The 20,620-nt window shown below is 37.4% G+C and overlaps 1 protein-coding gene across 1 annotated transcript in view; it reads left to right on the top strand.

Annotated features, from left to right (window-relative positions):
* The window catches only part of TMC1 (transmembrane channel like 1), a 317,967-nt gene that overhangs the window by 527 nt on the left and 296,820 nt on the right, over positions 1 to 20,620 (top strand). Inside the window, exon 2 of the mRNA XM_072959593.1 lies at positions 12,417 to 12,599. The gene's annotated coding sequence lies outside the window, so the exon portion shown is untranslated. The remainder of the gene's footprint in view (positions 1 to 12,416; positions 12,600 to 20,620) is intronic.

Raw genomic sequence — 20,620 nt, forward strand, 5'->3', positions numbered from 1 at the left:
CACAGCTCCCCGCTCCGGCGGACTGACGCGCTCTCTCCGCCCGCCGCTCGGTCAGTGAGGCAAAGTGGGAGGGAGGGGCGGGGTCTGTGCGTCAGCGAAAACCCCGACGGCGGCGGCGGGGAGCGCGCGGTGACGTCACGTGCCCGACGCCGCGCCTCCGGCTCCAGTCACCGGGTCGGGGAGGCGGGGCTCAGCCTGACCGCGCTGCCATTGCGCGGAGCCGAGTCACCGGCTGGGCTGCCGGCCGCAGGGTGGAGCTGGAAAGAACTAGTCCTGTGGAGGATGAGTTTCTATTTTTAACCCGATTGTCCGCCCTCAGCCTCTCTCCTTCCGATTTTCTCAGTCAAGCCCGCTTTTCGCCATCTGAGTTCTCACGCTTTGTCTCGAGCCCTTGGCAGACACTTCCCTTTCCTCCTTTCTCCCCTCCCCCTCCCCCCCGGTCCCCCTCAAAAACGAGTTGGGACGATTCACCTAGAGAAGAGAAAATGAGCTGATGTATAGCTTCTGATGTATAGCTTTTCACCTGTTTACGAAGCTTCCCCAGGCCAGTTCCCTCCCACTCCCTGGTTCTAAAGTCCAGCCTGAGCATTGCCCTCGTGCCGCCGGGAAGGAGTGGGGCGGGCGGCACTTGGCTCGCTCGCTGGTCCAAGGTCACGGGCGGTTGTGCAGAGTCAGGAAATGCTTGGCCGACTGGCTGCCAGTCCTCTGCACCGGCGTCGCTGTTCTGAACAAACTGTTTTGGCCAGCCTGTAAAATCCCTGGAAATTGACTATTCCAGCAAAGCGTCGTGAACTGGGAAAGCACCAAATGTTCTTCTCAAGAAATGAAGTTAAGGGACAAACAAGCTAGACCTGAGACAGAGATCAAAAAGACGTTGCAGGAGGAAGTTCAAGAGGGGGCAATTCAGAAATGAGGCACAGGCCCCGACTAGTTTGAAAGGGTGAGTTAACTAAAAACACAGAACCTTTTCAAAGCACCACCTATAAAAAAAAAAAAAAACACTGGCAGCTGACCTCTCCAGGTGACTTTAGTTCAATTCAGAAGAACAAGCTAGTAAGATAGAAAAGACTTATGAAATTTTCTGGTAAACAATGGCCTAATGAGTAAATAGAAACGATGCTTACGGCTTATAATAGCCACCGTTAGAATGGAGTGAGAGGTCCCTTCAGTGTTTCCCAAACTTGCTGATCATAAAAATCATCTGGAGTAATTATTTACCTTTAAATAATCACCTAGGCCTCTACCCTGGAGATAGTTTTGGTTCCCTGGGGTGGAACTCAGTAACTTGGATTTTTATGTAGTGCTCCAGGTGATTCTTCTTTATAATTTTATATATTTGGGAGACTGCTGTCCTGGTGCCCTTTGACATAATTTTCAGATCAGACAGTTCTCTGTCACAGTAAGCAGAATCCCTAGTAAATAACTGAACATCTTTACAAGAGTTATTGCTGTAGGCAGTTAATATGTTAGAGATACAAGTAGTTTTCAGACACTGGTTCCAGATCTATTGGAATTTCTTGAGTAGACAAATTAGTAAAAACATAGCAGGTAGCATTTACAGACCATTTTCAGGGCTAAGTATTTTCCACTTAGGGTCTCATTTAATCCGCACAGCAGTTCAGTGAGATAGGTACTATATATCTGTTTTTATAGATAAGTAAATAATTAAAAAGATAAGTGAAGCACAGAAGGAGAGGGAAGGGAGGGAAATGGTCCTTAATGAGGACAAAAATAACTTGAGATTTCCCTCCTCACCACACACACGCAATTTTAGTTATTAAAAACTGAAACAAGATAATTCCTGAAGAAGCATAATTGAAAGAAAAAAAGAAACCCAACTAAGTAATAAGGCAAGCTGGTTATTTAATAATGTATTGCATAATATATGTTATGTAGCACCTTCTGACAATTCATCTTCTCTACTAACCATTATAATTTTCTCTATGAAACTATTTCAACCAGGAGTTTACCTGATATTGAACCTGGTTTTAGCAAGTTACCCTTCCAGCAACTACCCTAGTCATTCTTAAAGTGTGGTCCCCAGATTAGCAGCATCAGCATCACCTGGGCAGTTGTTAGAAATACAAATTCTCAGGCCCCTACACCAGACCAGTAGAATCACAAACTCTGAGACTTTGTCCAGTGATCTGTTTGAACAAGTCCTCTGTGATTCGGATGCACACTCAAGTTTGAGAACCATTGACTTACTCCACAGTGTGAAGGGAAAAGGTTAAAAAATATTTTTTTCTCATATTGCCAGTGTAACAGTTTAGAGGATGTGCTTTTAAGGACTTTTTATTTTTTTGGCATCCTGAATTTACAGTTGGACTGTAAGGACAAAAACTGTAAAATAGAAAATATATAATAGAATACTCTCAAAATAGTATGCGAAAGAGCTGTCAGTCTATGGTCATCAGAAAAGATTGAAACCAGCCTCTGCAAAAAAGATAACAGGGAAAGTGGGGGCGTGCTCGAAATGTGGTAACTGATTGTTCAAAAAATACCTTTTGTAGAATTTCATTACATGAGACATACGACGTGACTGGTACTGATCCATTCCTAAGTACTCCTTGAAAATAATGCTAACTCAACTGTTCTTTATTCATTTTTTTCCATAAAAATATTCTGCACACTTACTGCATTCTAGGTACCCACCAGACTGGGTGCTGGAATATACATTGGTGGGAAAAATTGATCTTACCCTTGTTCTCATGAGTCTTACTATCGTGTTTGAGAGAAAGACATTAACAATATTATCTAATAAATATATAATTAGAACTGGTAAATATTTTGAAAGAAAGGTACAGAATGTTACAGGAGCATATAACCAATGACAGTGGATGCTGAAAACTCACCCAGGTTTGAATTCCATCACCAGTCATCCCCATCACCAGTGGAACCAGGCTTATTTCCTTAAAGCAGCTGACTATGGCAAATTGGCCTGTCATATGAGAAAGTCGGAAAAGTTTGTATTCTGCTTAACAATTCAAGTAGAGTCATTGTAGGTTCACTTACATTTTTCTTTGCAGTCTAAAGATGGGCCACACAGGGGTTTGATGATTGGCAAAGAGCAAATTAATTAAATTTCTTAGAAAGTAAAAACTGACATTTTTTAAAAATAGTGATAAAAGTTATTAGTCCCCTGTAAAATATAAAAGACCTGGAGTTATTTTAGTTTGACGTGTAGCTTTCCATTATGGAAAAAAAATTGCTTGTGTGGCATTATTGTGATACTCTGTCATGGAACTTCACTTTTTTCTCTGTGCTTGAGTAGGACTTGGTGAAGCACAAAGTCTTTGCTGGGTTTTTAAAAACCATTGGATGTCATTTGGTATTCACATAGTACCCTTCTTTCCTTTCCTTTCTCAGCTCCTTCCCAAATCTCAAAGATCAAGTTAACGAGACTCAGTTCTATTTTTATTATTTTCAAAATGATTGACTGAAAGGATTATAATATTATATTTAAAGCAAACCAACTAATTAAAAGTTAAGAGTAGTATATACTATTATTTAATTGAATTTCTTTCTCTTTAATAATTAATAATTAGATAATAATTAAAATATCAGTGAATCCAATAATGGATTATTTTTAGACCTAGCTCAACAAGTGGTTGGCTCAATTTTTTTTCCCCTAGGGAATTGATGAAGTAGCAATTTAATTATTGTAGACCTTTTGCTAATTTTAAAGCCATACTTATTTTCAATGAAAATAGCTTCAAAGGAATCTTCATGTAAATGGCATTGATGGCTTACCTGATTAGAGAAGACTTAGACACAATCCAGATATTGTCAACATAGCCATAAGCGATTTTTATGACTATTTAAGTGAACAAAGGCCTTTATTACTTATGTAAATCAAGAACTCAAGGTGAAGGAAATTGATGAATTTATAGATACATATATGTATTGCTGTCGATCCCCTTTTTAAGACACAAGGTACTTTGGTCACAGAGATTAAGAATTCTCTGTGACTGAACAAACAAACTTGGTAAAGATGTTATTTTGAATCACAGTAGTTAGATCTGGGATTGGATCTAAAGCAGTACTTTGGAGCATATCATAACTTGGGCTCATGGGTGGTGGGTGGGCCAGAAAGACCATCAAGAATGGGGTCAGTGATTTGGCAAGAGCCCCACAGCAACTGGAATGGTATACAGCTGTGTAAGTGGCAATGGGCACCAAGGCCCCAGCTGTTAGGCAACAGAAAAAAATCACAGAAAGTGGATGGAGACCATTGGGGAAGTTGGGATTCAATCAGAAGACTGGCAAGAGAAATGGGTAGGGTAGGCCCTGGTCCTGGAGGAATACAAGTTCTAGGCAGAGAGCCAAGGCAAGTGCCTTATGTTTCTGTCTTTTTTTTTTCATTTAGTGTGTATTCAAATGCATTAATTGAATAAATTCTCACCACAGCCCATTGAGATAGATATTATCATCTCTGCTTTGCAGAGGAGTTGACTAAGGCTCAAGGCAATTCATGTGTGCTGTCCAGCGTCACACTTCTAGTAAGAATCAGAGCTGGGAATTTAATTCTAACCTTCTGTCCTTGATTAAGTGTTCTGTTGCCTCTCCAGGAACATTTCCTCTTTTAACTTATATTACAATTATATCTCACATTATAATGTGAACCACCCTTATACATCTTGTATATCACTCATCTCACCCAGAATTGTGAACTTAATAGAAATTCTGCTTAGATAATTTCTTCCAACCTAACAGGCAACTCCTAAGTCTTGTAGGCTGGATCTGACTTCTATCCAGCTTCTAAATGTGGCATTCCTTACGTCTAAGACCTGAGCACTCTGTTTCTCTACTATATATACTCGTAGAGTGATTTCACCCACTTCCATAGATAAGTGCTGTGGTTCTGGTAGAAAGAGGTAGTATTGATACCCCAGGTATATTTGTGCCTTCACTTCAGTCCAGCTCTTCCTTTCAAAAAGACTTCCCCAATTTTTTTCTGAATAAGAGGTTAAGAAGCATGCTCCTTTTTGAGTAGCTTTTAGGAGGAGAGAATGAAATAAAGGTTTCATGCAATAGGAGTTAGATTCAACCAGATGACTTCAGCCCTTGGCAATTTAAGACCCCATGATTTCTTTGAGTGTATATTTGAATGAGTAAATTTCTATTCATTAAGTGTTTTTAAAAGGTTTATTCTTTTGTAATCACTTGACCCTATAGTTAGAATTTTTAAAGAGGGTGAAAAGCCAGAAATTCATAATAAATTATTGTTTTGTTTTTTTTTTTTTTACTTTTTAAAAAAAATTTTAATGGAGGTACTGGGGATTGAATCCAGGGCCTTAAGCATGCTAAGCAAGTGCTCTACCACTGAGCTATACCCCCCCATAATAAATTATTTTAAAAAATTGAAACTAAAATGACATTATAGCTGCATAAGGATTAAAGGAACAATATAAACCAGGCATATAATATTTGGTATTTATTTTGTGCTTACTTTGAACTTTTATGTATCTTATTTCTAATTTTTACAGTAATCCTTTGAAGTAGTGATGATTATGCTTTTTGACAGAGGCAGGGCAGAGGTATATAGAGGTAGGTAATATATCCCAAATCATATAGTTGTTATTGAAGAGTGAAGTCAAACCCAGGTCAGTCTGAGTTCAAAACCCGAGTTCTTTCAATGCAGCAATGCATTTCCTAAACAAATCATAGTTACAAAATTTTGGGGGGTGCTTGTCAGCTCTCTACCTAGCATAGAAGTCCTCTAGACAGCATCTTCAGCATTTGAGTTCTTTGCTGATGCTGCTAATACTGAGAAAGGATGTGCTCACAAGGGAACCCAACCCAGCTTCCCTAAAATCGTGATGCAAGATTTAATCCATATTATTACCATTATCTAGTTTGCAGAAACCTCAGAAAAATGTAACTTTAGTCTTCCATTTAAATGTATTCTGTGACTATGAAGATGCCCTTGGTTAAAAACAGCTATCAAAATATTTTAGAATTTATTGCTAAACATGTTCAACAAGATGGCTATTTCTTTTGATTTGTACTTGGGTATAATTTTGTGGACTCTTTACTATTGTCAACTCTCATTATCAGTTAGTGAATTATATGCTATATACCTCATCTACAGTAACCTGGATACTTTGCCATTTCCAGCAAATTTGTTTTCCTATTTTGGGAGGATATTGGGGATGAAGGAAAAGGAGGAAGGAGAAAACACTAATAAAAGAATTTGGGGATGAAATTCTATTCTGTTTTATTATGCTATTTTTAAAATTACAAGTATTAATAATATATGAGTATATTCTCTTTGGATAAATTTCAGGCAACACATGATTTTAAGATAAAAGTGAGTTTCTTGTTCAAGCCGCACCCAACTCCTTCTCAAAGATAATCTTTAGGTACTTGTGTTTCTATACTTTCAAACCTGATTTTATGCATTCATGTGCTTACACATACATTATATATATTTATATATATATATATAGAGAGAGAGAGAGAGAGAGAGATCTTTGTGATTTGTTTACATGGAATTGGGCTATGTATATTGTTCTGCAACAGTATGCTTTGGGATCTTTTCCATGTCAGTGCATAAAAATGGACCTTACTCATTTTAACAAATTCAATTAACAAGATTGGAGTTTGGATATAACTGCTGGTGGATATTCAGATTGTTTGCATTTCTTTACTATGATAAACTGTTGATGAGAGTAGTAACTTATTCTGAAAATGCCAAGTATTGATACCAGTTATTTGCATGTTAAAAACATTTTTCGTATTGGCTTTGACCGTGCTTAAATGTCAGTCCTTGTGGGTAGAATTACTTTTTAAGAAAGTAGACAAATATTACTGACTTACCATAATCTCTCCCTTTTTCCTGCCTGTCTTTCTTCCTTCCTTCTTTCCTTCCTTCCTTCTTTCTTTTCCTCTCTCTCCTTCTCTCCCTTCTTCCCTTCCTCCTTCCCTTCCTTCCTCTTTCTTTCTTTTCCACTTCTTAAAAGGCAACATACATATGATGTTTAAGATTCACTAGCAGAGAATCAACTTCAGTGTGAAGTCCTGTATCATTTCTCTCCCATCCATAAACTATCACAGTGACAGTAGGTGATGTTTGTTAGGCACTGATTAAGTGTCAGGCCTTGCTGTAAGCACTTTATACGTATTAATATTAACTTAATTAATTGTCATAGAAGAATTAGGAAGTAGTCACAATTATTATCCCCATGTTGCTAATATGGGAAATGTCAGAGGTTACCCTGGTACTGGACAAATGACAGGACTTCTACATGGTGTACCTCCAAGGCCTGGACAGTAAGGCCTTACCCTGGGTGTGGTAAGAGCCCCATTGCGCCACCAAGGCCCAATGGCCACAGCTCCCAGTGAAGAGCTGCTTCATACTTCATGGGGGTCTAAGTTAGGGTGAGCAGCTCCTCTGCTTTGCCTGGGACTTCCGTAGTTTTATCCCTGGAAGTCCCACGTCCTCAGCTGTGGGCAATCCTAGATGATTGGTCACCCTAGTGCAAGTTGTTTATTTTGGGGAAAGGTAGAGGAGAACATACCTGAAGCAGGTGGGTGGTCGCCCTGCCTCACGGTCATCAAGGAATTTGGTAGGACCTTCGTTGTGAACTACTGGCACTGAGTATCTTTTCATAAACCCAGCTATATAAATGGTGGGGCCAAAACTACTGACTTCCCTCTTCACAGGGTCAGTAGGGTACCCACTGTGAGAAAGGAAAAGATAAAAAGGATAAAAGGCCTACCGCTTGGGTTGTAGTCTAATACATCAGGGCACAAAGGATGCTGAAGAGGAACTAAACCAAACAAACTCTCTGACAGCAAAAGTTCCTATCCTTTTTGACGTTTAACGTCATGCAATTTAAATGTAATGTCCTGCTTCTACTCATAATAGGCTTGCAAAACATTCTACTCTTCCTTGTTTCACCTGCAGTCAACAGTCTAGGTTACTTCATTATCTATGTTACACAGATTGAGGGCTTTTTTTGGGGTTTGTGATCTGGAATTGACCTCATTACAACCAAGATGAAAAGTCCCTTTAAGAAAAAAATTTAAAAGCAAAGATTGCATTTTTTTTTCTTGAACAGTCTGGAAATCTTGATATATTTAGAATTGCAAATAGGATGACTTTTGTTGTTATTCGTTAACTCAGTCACAAATTGCACAGGGGATCAGAAAACCAGAAATCAGCCATGTTTCTTGGTGGATGACGGGTGCCAAGAGAGGGAACAATGGGATGGTGGCTATCCTTAAAAAGGAAACACAAGACATAGGCCTATCTGGTAAGATTTTATACAGCCTACCATAAAACCTCATTTGAAAAGTACTCCGCCTAAGAAATTATGCTAAAAGTGGCCTGCTCCCAGAAATACAAATAAAACAGTCAACCAATTTTTACTTCATAGTATCAGTTTAGCTCAGGAATTGTGCTTAACGCAGCACTAAGTGGCTGAGGCAGTGACATTGTTGACCAAAACTACGCTGGGCAGAAGTGCTGTGAAGCTCAGGGCTACAGTGCAAGGTCATTGATTTTGCAACAATTTGTTTCTTTTCTGATCTAAAACAGAAAGTGATCTTTATGTGCCAGGGAATCTAATCTATTAATGGTGTTCATCCTTCACTAGTCATCATTTTCCGTGGAACATGCCATCCTGTGTAATCTGAGCAATAAGAACATCAGAAACTGACTTTGGGGAGGTGGTGGGAGATGTGGCCCTGAAAACACTGAGGGCATTTTGTCCCCAAGGCAGGAGTCACTAGGGCGGGGGAGATGTTCTCAACTCAAATCAGACAAATACATTACAAAATTTCCACCTCAGACTGTCTCGTGGAAGAACTGCAAAATTATACATACTCCTTAATGTGTTCTTTTTACTAAAACAGTGGTGTTTCTGATTCTCTCCAACACATACTTACTGAACATCTACTCCATGACTTGCAGCTGGCCCCTGCAAAGCAATGTTTCGGGTGATCCGGCCTCCTCCCCAGAGATACTGATGTCTGCCTCACCACATCTTCTACTGCTCTCACTCTTCATCACTTTGCTTCTGCCACTCTGGCTTCCTTGCTCTTCCTCAAATGTGCCTAGCACCCACTTGCTTCAGCGCTTTTCCACTTACTTCCACCTGAACAGCTCTTGTTCTAGGTATTTCACATTATTGACTCTTTGATTAAAGGTCACCTTCACAAGGGAGCCTTTCTCAACCCAGCATATAAAATGGCGCGTGCACGCACGCACACACACACACACATACACACAGCATGCACACTCACACATGTATGCCCTTTTAATATTCCTTTACCCTGTTTTACTTTTCTTCATATCCATTTTCTTATTACATCAAATACATGTATACTTTATTAAGTGTCTTCTTCTACTATCATGTAAGCTCCACGAAAGCAGAAAATTAGTCTCTTTTGTTTCCTGCTATATCCCCAGTGCCAAGAACAGTGGCTGGCACCTCATAAATATTCAGTGAATAATTGTGGAAAGAATGAAGAGTGAAGTGGCCAATTGTTCACACCTGGGAGGTCGGTCTAACTCAGTGTTTTTATACTCTTACATTCTGAAGATCATGCATCAAATTCTAAGTTAACTCAGAAATCTTCAAGGTCAATAGTTTTATTTTGTGTCCAGCAAAAGACTTCAGGCACCAGGAAGGATGAATCATCAGGTCTTCATTTCTCCCCCACCTCTTTTCCTGTCTCCTTCACCTATAGCTCTGCTTTTAGTGGTTTTATATAGTGGGCTTCAACAAGAGATTTCTTCTAAAGTGAGGATTTCTCAAGCTGAAGTGTAATAAACAAAAACCAGAAAACAGAAAAAAGAAAACCTCTACTTAAGAATTAGAGTAGAGGATGTTAATCCTTCGCTTTATCACTTCTGTCGGCATTTCTCAGGAACCTAAAAGGCTCTGAAGGCATTTCTCAGGAACCTAAAAGGGTCTGAACTAGACGAGTGAGTCAGCAGTAGAATCTTGAGAAGGCTCAGCTTACTCCAAGACAACCTGGAGGGGGCCTTAAAACAAAGCTGGAGTTTAACTATATAACTATTTTAGAAGGTAGCTTAAAGGTAATACAATGTTAGAAAGTTTTCATCTTTACAACTTTATAATTCAATGTTAAAGTTGAATTAAATGCAAGTCTCTGTTAACATATGCAAGACCTGTCTTGAAAAATCCTTATTTTGAGAGATCAAATTTGCATCATTAGCAGGGATGCTATTACAAAAACAGCAGCATTTAAGACTTAAACAATACAAAATTGTTTGGTTTCTTACCAGTTGTCCACTGTTGACTGCTGAAATGAACAGCTGTGAGCTCTGTGCTCCTACTTTTCACATGGCCCACATGTCCTTGGGGGAATCCTACAGTTGTCATTTAAACAAACATGTCTTTGTCACGTTGGTAGAGGCATCTAATTTCCTTCTGTTGAAGTAATGTGGTCTGAGTCTGCACTAGGCAATTGGAAGCATTTAGTACAGTTCAGAACACTGTAGGGAGTAAGGTTCTCCCTGTCCTTGGCATGTAGTGTCAGTGCCTGGCTGAAGGGAATGAATGCCCCAGGCACCTATTTGGCAACACTCTGTGCCTAGGACAGCAGTCAGTACCATGGGGGAATTTTAAAGAAATATGAGATCATCTCTAGAATCCTGTTACCACTGCCTTCAGGGCAGAGTCAAACTTTCTAGAAGAGAAGAACCCTGCTCATTTGGTTTTGATTACTTTGCTAAATGCTGGCTCCTAAACTCTGACTCTGTCTCTGCAGTTCCTTTGTTCTTCAGAATCTGCCCTACTACCTTCAAGATCTTCTCATTTAGTGTATTTTGTACACAACTTTAACCCATCAATCTTCCTGCGATGGAAGTAGACTTGAAGCAGATTGGATTTGGAATCAGAAGACCTGGACTCTAGGTCTCATTTAAAGCTTCTTCTACCGACAAGTAGCAATAACACCACAGAATTGTGATGGGGGTCAAATGAGATCATGCATGTAAAAGCAATTTGTAAAGAGTAAAGATCAGTACAAAAGTAAAAGATTTTTGTTATTAAGTTCTATTTTATTATGTACCCCCTTGATAACAAAAACCTTCCAAGGCTACCTTATTGCCTATGGAATAAAGTCCACATGCATTTAGCCTAAGAGGCTTTCTCCATTTATGGCCTATTATTCATATCCTCTACATGGAACCCATTCTTCAGACAACCTAGGTTTTTCGCAATTTCCAGAACAAAGCCATACTCTCCCATATCTGTTACCTTGGTGAGCTTAGTTACCTTTTCTTGGAATGTTCTTCCACTTATTTCAGCCAATTGAAAACCTACTCTTTTTTTTTTTTCTTCCTTGTGATGGAGATTTTCTCCTATGTTTTCTTCTAAGAGCGTCTAAGAGTTTCATAGTTTTAGGTCTTGTATTTTGGTCTGTGAGCCATGTTAATTTTTGTGTATGGTCATATTTTGTAAGAAGGGTCAACTTTATTATTTTGGATGTAGATATACAGTATTTCCAGCAACATATGTTGAAAAGACTCTTATTTTCTCCTGCCCCATTTTTTAACAAGTAAATACATGTATTTGCTTATATTCCCCCTTTTCTAAATGGTAACCATTCTAATGCATATCTTCATTGAGCTTTCCTCATTTAACAGCATTTTGGAGATCATGTACTGGAGACCTTCCCCATCACCCCCTTTTAAAAAATTGGCAGTGTGGTATTCCCTTTTGTGGGTAGACCATGTTTTACTTAACAAGTTTTTTTACTGAAGGACATTTGGTCCCCCCTCCCCTCTAGTTTATGATATTATGCTTAAGGGCTGCAGTGAATAGACTTGTGCATAAGTCTTTTCATTTTCTGATAAAATTCAGTGGAACTTTGTGACTGATAGGTGGGAAATGAAATGTCACCTACTAATTTTTTAAGGCTCAGCTCTAGTATTTCTCATTACTTTGTATCAGTTGTGTACAATTTGTTATACCTAATATTGTAGATATAAGGGAACATACATGATCTCCCCTACAAACAGGAAACTTCCTGAGTGAGTGAAAGTACTGTGTCTAATATTTTAAAAATTTATTTCGAGGGCTTTGACTATCATTGGCATTCATTGTATGTTTGCTGGAGGAGAATGAATAAGCTCAGAATTAGGGACTTGTTTTTTATATACCTTTTGTAGAGTCTATGATTATGTTTATGATCATCTTTGGTGAATGTATTTATCTTGTTGGTGGAACCCATGGGAAATTCAGGTGATTTTTGTGTGTTTTTTTCCCTTGTCTGAGGAAAGATGATCGCAGAGATGTAAAATTTTTTTTCCCCCTGAAGGATTCTGTTGAGTTCTGCACAAAACCTCCCCTGGAGAATGTATTCATTTGGAGAATGTATTTTATTTTCTATTTACTTGTAGTCTATAAAGTTCTTTCACGTCTGTTTGTTTTCAGCCTCACAACAGCAGTGAGACACATGTGTTATCATTCTGCTTATAGATGAGAAACTTATGACTCAGAAAATTTAGTAACTCAATCAAACTTACAAGGCAACAGAAGCAGAGCCAGGCCTCAACCCCAAGTCTTCTGATGCCAAAGCCAACGTTCTTCTACACCACAGCTGCCATCTGGAACCTGGTAAGAGTTTTATACTTTGTTTCTATTGTTTCTCTTTAGATAGGAACAGCTTTGAAAATATATTTTAAGAATAAAGTCACTTAGGTCCTTTTTTCTTTTTAATGTGTTTAACTTGATATCTTATATATGTTAATATGATAAAGGAGGAAGTGTCATATAAGACTCTGTGTGTATACCTCTCCTAAGATGCTCCTGACCTGGAATTGTATAATTGAGGTTCAGGGAATGCATTCATTGGTGGGTGTCATTGCCACTGATGTAGTGACAAGAAACATACTGTGAAAATAAAAGCCACCTGTTTTTAAAATAATTTTTAAATTCATAAGAGTAGCTTCTAGTTCATGATGTCAAGGTGAGCACATTTGTTTATTCCTCTCTCACGGAGCTAATTTAAAGAAAGGCAAAGCACTCATGATAGAGGGAAGGAATTGTTAAAGAAATAACATCTCCAGAGTTAAAGGGAGATCTTTAAATTTAGAGGGTCCATAAGAACCAAATCAGATAAATTTTAAAAAGGCCCATATTTAGAGATATCATTGTGAACTCTCAGAACGTTAAAGATTTAAAGTGGGAATTTACGTCTGTGAACCTTTACTTGAGGATATACTTCAGTAAAAAGAGGGTGGAAACCAAGAAAAAGGAAGATGGGGAATTGTTTAATAAATAATTTAACCTTGCCCCACAAGAGGTCTGGCCTTTGCCAGTCAGCTTTCGGGGAGGTAATCTCTAAGCTCCTGGAATGTCATGCCTGATAGGAGTGATTTTGTCTTCCTAGGAACTTTGGGCCAGCAAACAATACAGTGTGATTCAGAGTAGGGCTTTGAGCCATGCTTTGAAGGCCTAGAAACTGGAGATTAAACTTGGCTCTGAGGGCAGTCAGTCATGCCTGTGTAATGGAGCCTCAGTAAAAACTAAATTCTAAGGCTCCAGTGAGCTTTCCTGGTTGGCAATGTCTGTGCTTATTGTCATAAATCAATACTGGAGAAATAATATGTCTTGACTCTTTGGGGAAAGGACAGTGAAAGCTCTGCATTCAGTATTTCCCCAGATTCCACTCTATGTACTTCTTCCCTTGGCTGACTTTAATCTGTATTCTTTCTTTGTAATAACTCTTAACCATGAATATAATAGCTTTCAGTGAGTTCTGTGAATCCTTCTAGTGAATTATCAAACTGAGCATGGTTTGGAAAACCCCTCAAACTTGCAATTGATGTCACAGGTGAGGGTGGTCTTGTGTGGGTTGTGTTCCCTCTAACCTTGCAGTTGGTCTGCCTCTTTTCCGGGATACACAAACAGAGCTCGTTTAGGAGAATAATGAAACAGCATCCAAGATGGCAATTATGTAGTAGGCTAAGGAAGGAAATTGGTCTACTTTAGGACAGAGATTGGCAGGCCTACAGAAAAATATTTTCAAGGAAAAGAAATCTCTTTTAGATAATAGCTGCTGTTAATAAGAAGTTGCAAGATGTTAGGATATGGTGGGAAAAGCCTATGAATCCTTAAGAAGGTAAAAAAGAATAACCAGAAGCTCTAGGTGGATCAAAACACTTTACAAGAACATCATGTTCCAAATATGAAACAATTTAACATGTAATTATTTTTCAACAATTGGTAAAATGTAAGAGGGGGAGACTCTAATCTTGGTACTTGTGTATTTTCCTTTGACCGACACAAGGATTGTGACATCAGAAACATAGGCAATAGGATGTATTTAGCACTTTTTGGCTCTGTGATGAATAATGTGATGAATAGTCATAATAATATAAAATTTGTTTATTGGTCATCAGCTTTTAAAATAAACCTGTGCACAAAGCATGGAGGAGTTAATCTTGATTGAGAAAAGAATGAAAACACTCTGCTTTGATGACGTTAAAGTAAAGCTCTAGCTGACAGATGTTGGGAGATGAAAGGAAGGCAGGGGAGGGGGGTGCAATGGTAAGTGTGCAAACACCCTCATTTTACACAGTAAAGAGTCAAGAGAATCTGTTGAAAATTAATGAAAAAATTAAATGATGATGACAAAAATGACTCTGCTGAGCACTGGAAAAGAGTATGCTCTATCTGGAAACCCCCCCCCCAACTTAACCCACTCATGCCATACACAAAAATATCAATTTTAGGTGAATTCTAGATCCTTTAACTATGAAAGGCAAACCAATAAAGCTTTAGAGGATAATACAGAAGAGGAGATTCGTGATCTCAACATGAGAGAATGACTTTTAAACATACTGAACATTAAGAAGCACCAACCTTAAAAATAAAGATTACAGTAAAATTAAGAAAATTTAAAATAATTAAAATAGTAAAAAAGCAAGCTTCAGATTAGGAGATATTTGGAACACAGTAAGAAAGTACAATTCAATGGAAGAATGGACAAATAGACTCAACAGCCATTTCAAAATAGGAAATATCTACTTGGTCAATAAACATATGATAAGTTACCCAATCTCATTATTTATCAGAGAAATGCAAATTAAAAATGCAAAGAAATGTTTCTGTATACCCATCAGAATGGCTGAAATTAAAAAGACAAAATAGTGAGGATTGCCAAGGAAGCAGAGCACCAGGAACTCTCATACAAGTGCCAGTGGGAATGGAAACTACCTTAACCAATTTGGAAAGCAGTTTGACTTTATTTACTAAAACTAAACATACTGCACCTTGTGACCTAGCAGTTCCTCTCTTATATATCCCACAGAAATATGTGCCCATGTGTACCAGAAGACATGTATTAGAAAGTTTGTAACAGCTTTATTCACAAGCCTGAATGAAGGAACAAGCTAAATGTTCATTGACAGGAGAATGTAGTAATAAATTGTGGTATAATTCTGCAGTGGACTACTATATAGCAATGAAAATGAACTACAACTGAATGCTACAATATAAATGAATCTTATAATATTGAACTAGAGAAGGCTAATGAAAAAGAATGTATAATTCATGATTCCATTTACTTAAAATTCAGGTAGGTCAGACTGTAATGTTGAGTAGTATTCTTAGATATCAAAAATATAAAGCAAAGCAAGGGAGCGAATACCACAAAGTCAGGAGAGGGTTACGTTTAAGGAAAAGGGAGTGAGCTATGACACGAAAAGCACAAAGTTGAGCTTCTGGGGGCTAGGTCTGCCCTTCTAGATCTGAGTAGCCAGTACAGGAATGTCTGCTTCAGAATACATCTGTGTTTTATGTACTTTTTGAATGTGTGGCATATTTTACACACCAAATTAAAAAAAAAAGATTTAAATAAAAAGGAATCTGTATAAAGAAATTACTTAAATTTTAAGATAAATAGTTAAGAAACTAAAAATTTAGTGATATAACTTAAAAACTGAGAGGTGTGGAAGAGTCTTGTAATGAGCTAAATTCTCCTCTCTAATCACAGGAAGTTAATAAGAAAATCTCCAAATTTATAAACATATTATTTAGAAATAAGAATGAAAACAAACTGTAAAAGTACTATTTTCTATTTTGTATTTTCCGTCTTAGACTAATGTATACTTATTAGTTTTATAACCAGGAAAAACCATCACATTATGTTTTCATTTTTATATTTTAAAAACGTCTGTATGACTGGACACCCAGATGATAAACAAATACATTTATTGGCTGAGTTAACTTAGTTTGAGGAATTTTAATTTTTGAGTGAGCTATTTTGCATTACACTACATACTTATTAAAACTATTTATGCATTTAATAAAATGTTGTCAAAAATCCTTTCTTTTCTTTATATAACTTTTTTATAACTTGTGAGAGCTTCAAGAAGGCTAGAAATAAAGAGTAAAGGATTTTTTGTTTTCATAGCAAAATCTCACTTTTTGTACAGTTATTTAGGAATGTGATAGAAGAGTTAATTTTATAGTTGTAAGTTGACTTTTTATCTTTCCTGACTTCATTGCATTTTAAAGGCTTTTGTATTAGTAAATAATCATATTTAGTGGCTTCCATGAACAACTAACACCACCATCACTAACCAAAAACACAAACAAAAGAAAATCTCTACACCTCAGTAAAAACCCAGCATTATGGATGCTTCTAAGAAGTAACCTAAGGAAACTGTGTCCTCATTACCCATCATTTCAGGGATGGCAGTGTATTTAGGTGGAAGCACAGCTTTTAATATCAGACTTTTTAATAGTGATGGCAAGACACTTTATATAGCTCACTTTAATTATTAATTTAAGTGTCTTCTGAGTTCCCTGATAAAACATGCAAGAAAAAGTTGCTTTTCAAATAGGAAATGTATTTATTTTTTAATTCTTTGTTTGCATTTACTCTTTTTGGAGTAGTTTTTATTAAAAAGAAGTAGAGTTAACTTGAAAAAAGTATGTAAAATATTCTTTCCAAAAGTGCCTTATTAAAAAAAAAACTTTAAAAAAATAGTATAAAATAGACAGATATTCTTCCAGTATTAAAACAAAGGAATTTGAAAGTTGAGGTTCTACTCTGTTAAATTAACTTTTAAAAATATGCATTAAACTCTGAGACCCTTGGACAGTGATACCAATATTATAACATTTATTATAAAATCAAAAATTTTAATAAAGGAGAAAAAAATCTTTGGTCCAGCTCAGTAGCTCTTTTTGACTTGCTAGCTAAATATAGAACTGATTATTCTGAGGAATTTGTTGTCTCAAGGCAGTTAAGAAGCACATCAATTATTCTTGTAAGTTTTCTTTTTATATTTTATTGTGTCCTTTAAACTTGCTTTTTAGAGAAGCATGTTGAGGCATCTGGTTTCTTTGCTTTTAGATTTTGGAACCATTTTGGGGCTCATTTCAGTTGTAAACTATCTAATTGTAATATGTCAGTACTTTTAAGTGTTTACAATAAAAAAGAATAAGGACATCCACTGTGCTCATTTATGACGTGAATGGGAGCCGTGCAGATGCCCACTTTCAGTTCTGGCAGGTCACCTAGCCTCTGGTTTTGTGTTATGTTTCAACCTGGGGAGCTCACGTCTGTCCTTGTTCAAACTTCCAATCCACCTTTCCAGAGAATAAGCATCTTAGTCCACCTATGCTTAAAAATGTTGATTAGGTCTTCTTTCTCTAAGAAGGTTGCACTTCAGGTACAGGATTTAGAAGATAACTAGTTCTAGGCATAAAGGTCAGTGAATCTGTTTTTAAAACAGGATTGACAAATAACCAGCTGCAGACACTAAGTTCAACCTACAAGTGTGTACTCTAAAATCAGTTCTGAGTCATCTGCTCTGTGTGTTTGGCACCCCTGTTTACAGCACACTTTGAGCCTTCTCATGTAGCAATGCTAGTGGTAAATAGCCTACTCTTTCTGACAGCATAGATGAGGACAACTTGATCTTGGTTGGTAAAGTGTGTACCTTAACGTGGTGAAGGGGTATTTTGGAAAGTCTTGAGCAGTTATTTAAAATGCCTCTGTGTGTATGTGTGCACACACACTCACTTTATGTGCTGTGTAATGATTCATGTTCTAGAGAGTGTGTTTTTCTCTCTTAGAGAGCTGGCAGCCAGCCCGTCCTCTCAGAAATGGGAAATTTCTTGAGCTAATTTGGACATGCAGGCTATGTTTTTACACCACGAAGCTGTAACTCTTTGTCCAGACAGCACTGCCAATTAGCTGTGATATTTCTATTCAGTATAGACTTTAAAAAAAAGCCAGATATTTTTATTAGCCTGTTTTGCATATAAGCTTTTAGGATAATTGTATATTAATATCACTTCCCAAGCAGAAAGGAGTTATTTTTAAAGGGATGACCTGATTGTCTTGATAAAGAAAATAATATAACTACACTCCATTTTCTGAAAATTTGGCCTTAAGTTTGAGTGCAGGTTGGAAGGTGGATTAAATTCCAACCTCTAGGACAATAGGATTTAGGACAAATGATTACTCTTTCTATACCTTTGCTTTCCAATCTGTTAAACAGGGATCAAAGCATTTACTTATCTCCATATAAGAAAATATTAGCATTGGTAAACAAAAATGCATTTGCTCTGCTTGAAGGGCTAAGCCGCACACCATTTTTCAGTGTGCTCCTTCCTTCTGGCACCAGTAGACTCCCTTGTGGTCATCACATTTCTCACTGGCAAGAAAAAGGCCTACTGCTGTGACGAGAATCCAGAGAGAAATTTTATGTGATACACAGATTAGTTAACCAGGAAACAGGCAAAATTAAGACAGATTTTATAAGAATTCTATTTTGTGTTTTCAGAAGTATGAGAAGGCAGAGTTTACTCAGAGGGCAGAAAAATACAGGAATAAGGCTAGAATGACCTGTTAGGAGAATCACAAATAGAGAAGTTGGAGAGGTGGTAGCATTTGCTCTTTTGAGGGTCTTTTAAACAGACAAATAAATAAAAACATGCAAAAAAAATGTGGTTCACAAATAGAGGCAGGAGTATTGGTTTTGTCACTTTCTTAGAGGTTCTTTTAATTTACAGCATGATTGCACAAGTTATTAGGTCTGCTGCCACCAATTAACTTAGGGTGTCAATCTATGTGCCAAGCAGTGCTCTGTGTGTTGGGATGTCAAAATGAGTAAGAAACAACTTTTTTTTGCACTCAAGATCTTCTTAACCTCCTTGGAAGAGAAATACATACAAATGATTACAATATGATGTGATAAGTGCTAGAGTAGTAGCAAAAACATGTGCTATGATGACAAATTTTGCCTGGGTGCTTAGGACTGAAGAAGTAATATCTGCACCTGATCTTGAAGAATGAGTTGGAGTTCGGCAGGGGAGGTCATTTTAGGCAGAGAGCAGAACATGAATGGAGGCTTAGAGGAGTGGATGTCTGTGGAGTTTCGGGATATTTTAGAGAAGAGAGAGTCCTTGAAGGTTAGACAGCCCCAGGTTGGTAACCCTGCTAGGCAGTCATTCACTGTCTGTGGGTTTTGGGGCACATTACTTAGCCTCTCTGAGCCTCAGTTTCTACATCTGTATTATGGGGACATTGTTATCTATTCTGCAGGGTTATTGTTAGAATGAAATGAAACAATAAATGTAAAGGGCCTGGAACAGTGCAAGGACAAGGTAAATGTTCAGTAAATGGCCATTGTTATTTTGTCTTCTTAAATGGGCTGCAACTGCAGCTTTGGACCTGCAAATTGTTCAGAATATCATGGGCTCATCCTGGGGAGTACTTCTCAACATAAATCATCCATAAAATGAAAATGATACCTACTTTCAGTGATGTTTTGAAGATTAGAATTAATATTAAACACAAACCCAATGATGGTCCTCAATAAACAGTACTTACTATCATTGAAATTATAATAACATTTCTCTTGCAGAGGCCAAAATGTGTGTGTTTTCTTTACACTCATACTGAAGAAATGGTGAATTTATGTGTGTGTACAGAATTGTGAATTTTTGTGGTTTAGCACTTTCTGCTAAACCAGAGGCAGAAAATCGTTTTTGAAAGTATGTTATTCCCCATAAGTAATGTGTCATATTAAGGAATACGTTTTATATGTGAGCTGGTATAGTCATCAAACCATGTTTGTTTTTCCATTTCTGTGTCCTTGTGCTTGGCACAGTACCAGGCACCCAGTAAATGCTTAAAGAAATACATGTTACGTGAATTAGTGAGTACGTCTTTAGCTGTTTTCTTAAACATATTTTTTAATGGAGGAAAACAATTTTAAATTGAAATTGCTTTTGAAAACCAAGTTCTCCAACCATTTGAACAACTGAACACATACAAACGCAGATGGTATCAGATGGTGGAGAGGATCATGCTGCTCCGAAGTCTTTGCCTGGAGGTTGCATAGGTCCAACCTGTAATTATAATTGCAAACAGTTATTATATCCATGGTTATTATTATGACATTTCTAATAAGTATTATTGTAGAGGTCACCTAAAGTTATATCAATAAACCAGGACTAGAATATCTTATGTGTTCATACTTCTTCTTCCTAGTAATATATTTAGATACCAGAAATGGTAGAAAATCCAAGCACTTTTTAGTTTCCCAAGGAACCCTCTTTACCTTTTACTCTACCCAATTGTGTAAGCTTCTGAGGTGTTACATTTCCTCTGT

The sequence above is a fragment of the Vicugna pacos genome, chromosome 4, assembly GCF_048564905.1.
Source record: "Vicugna pacos chromosome 4, VicPac4, whole genome shotgun sequence".
Taxonomy (NCBI): Eukaryota; Metazoa; Chordata; class Mammalia; order Artiodactyla; family Camelidae; genus Vicugna; species Vicugna pacos.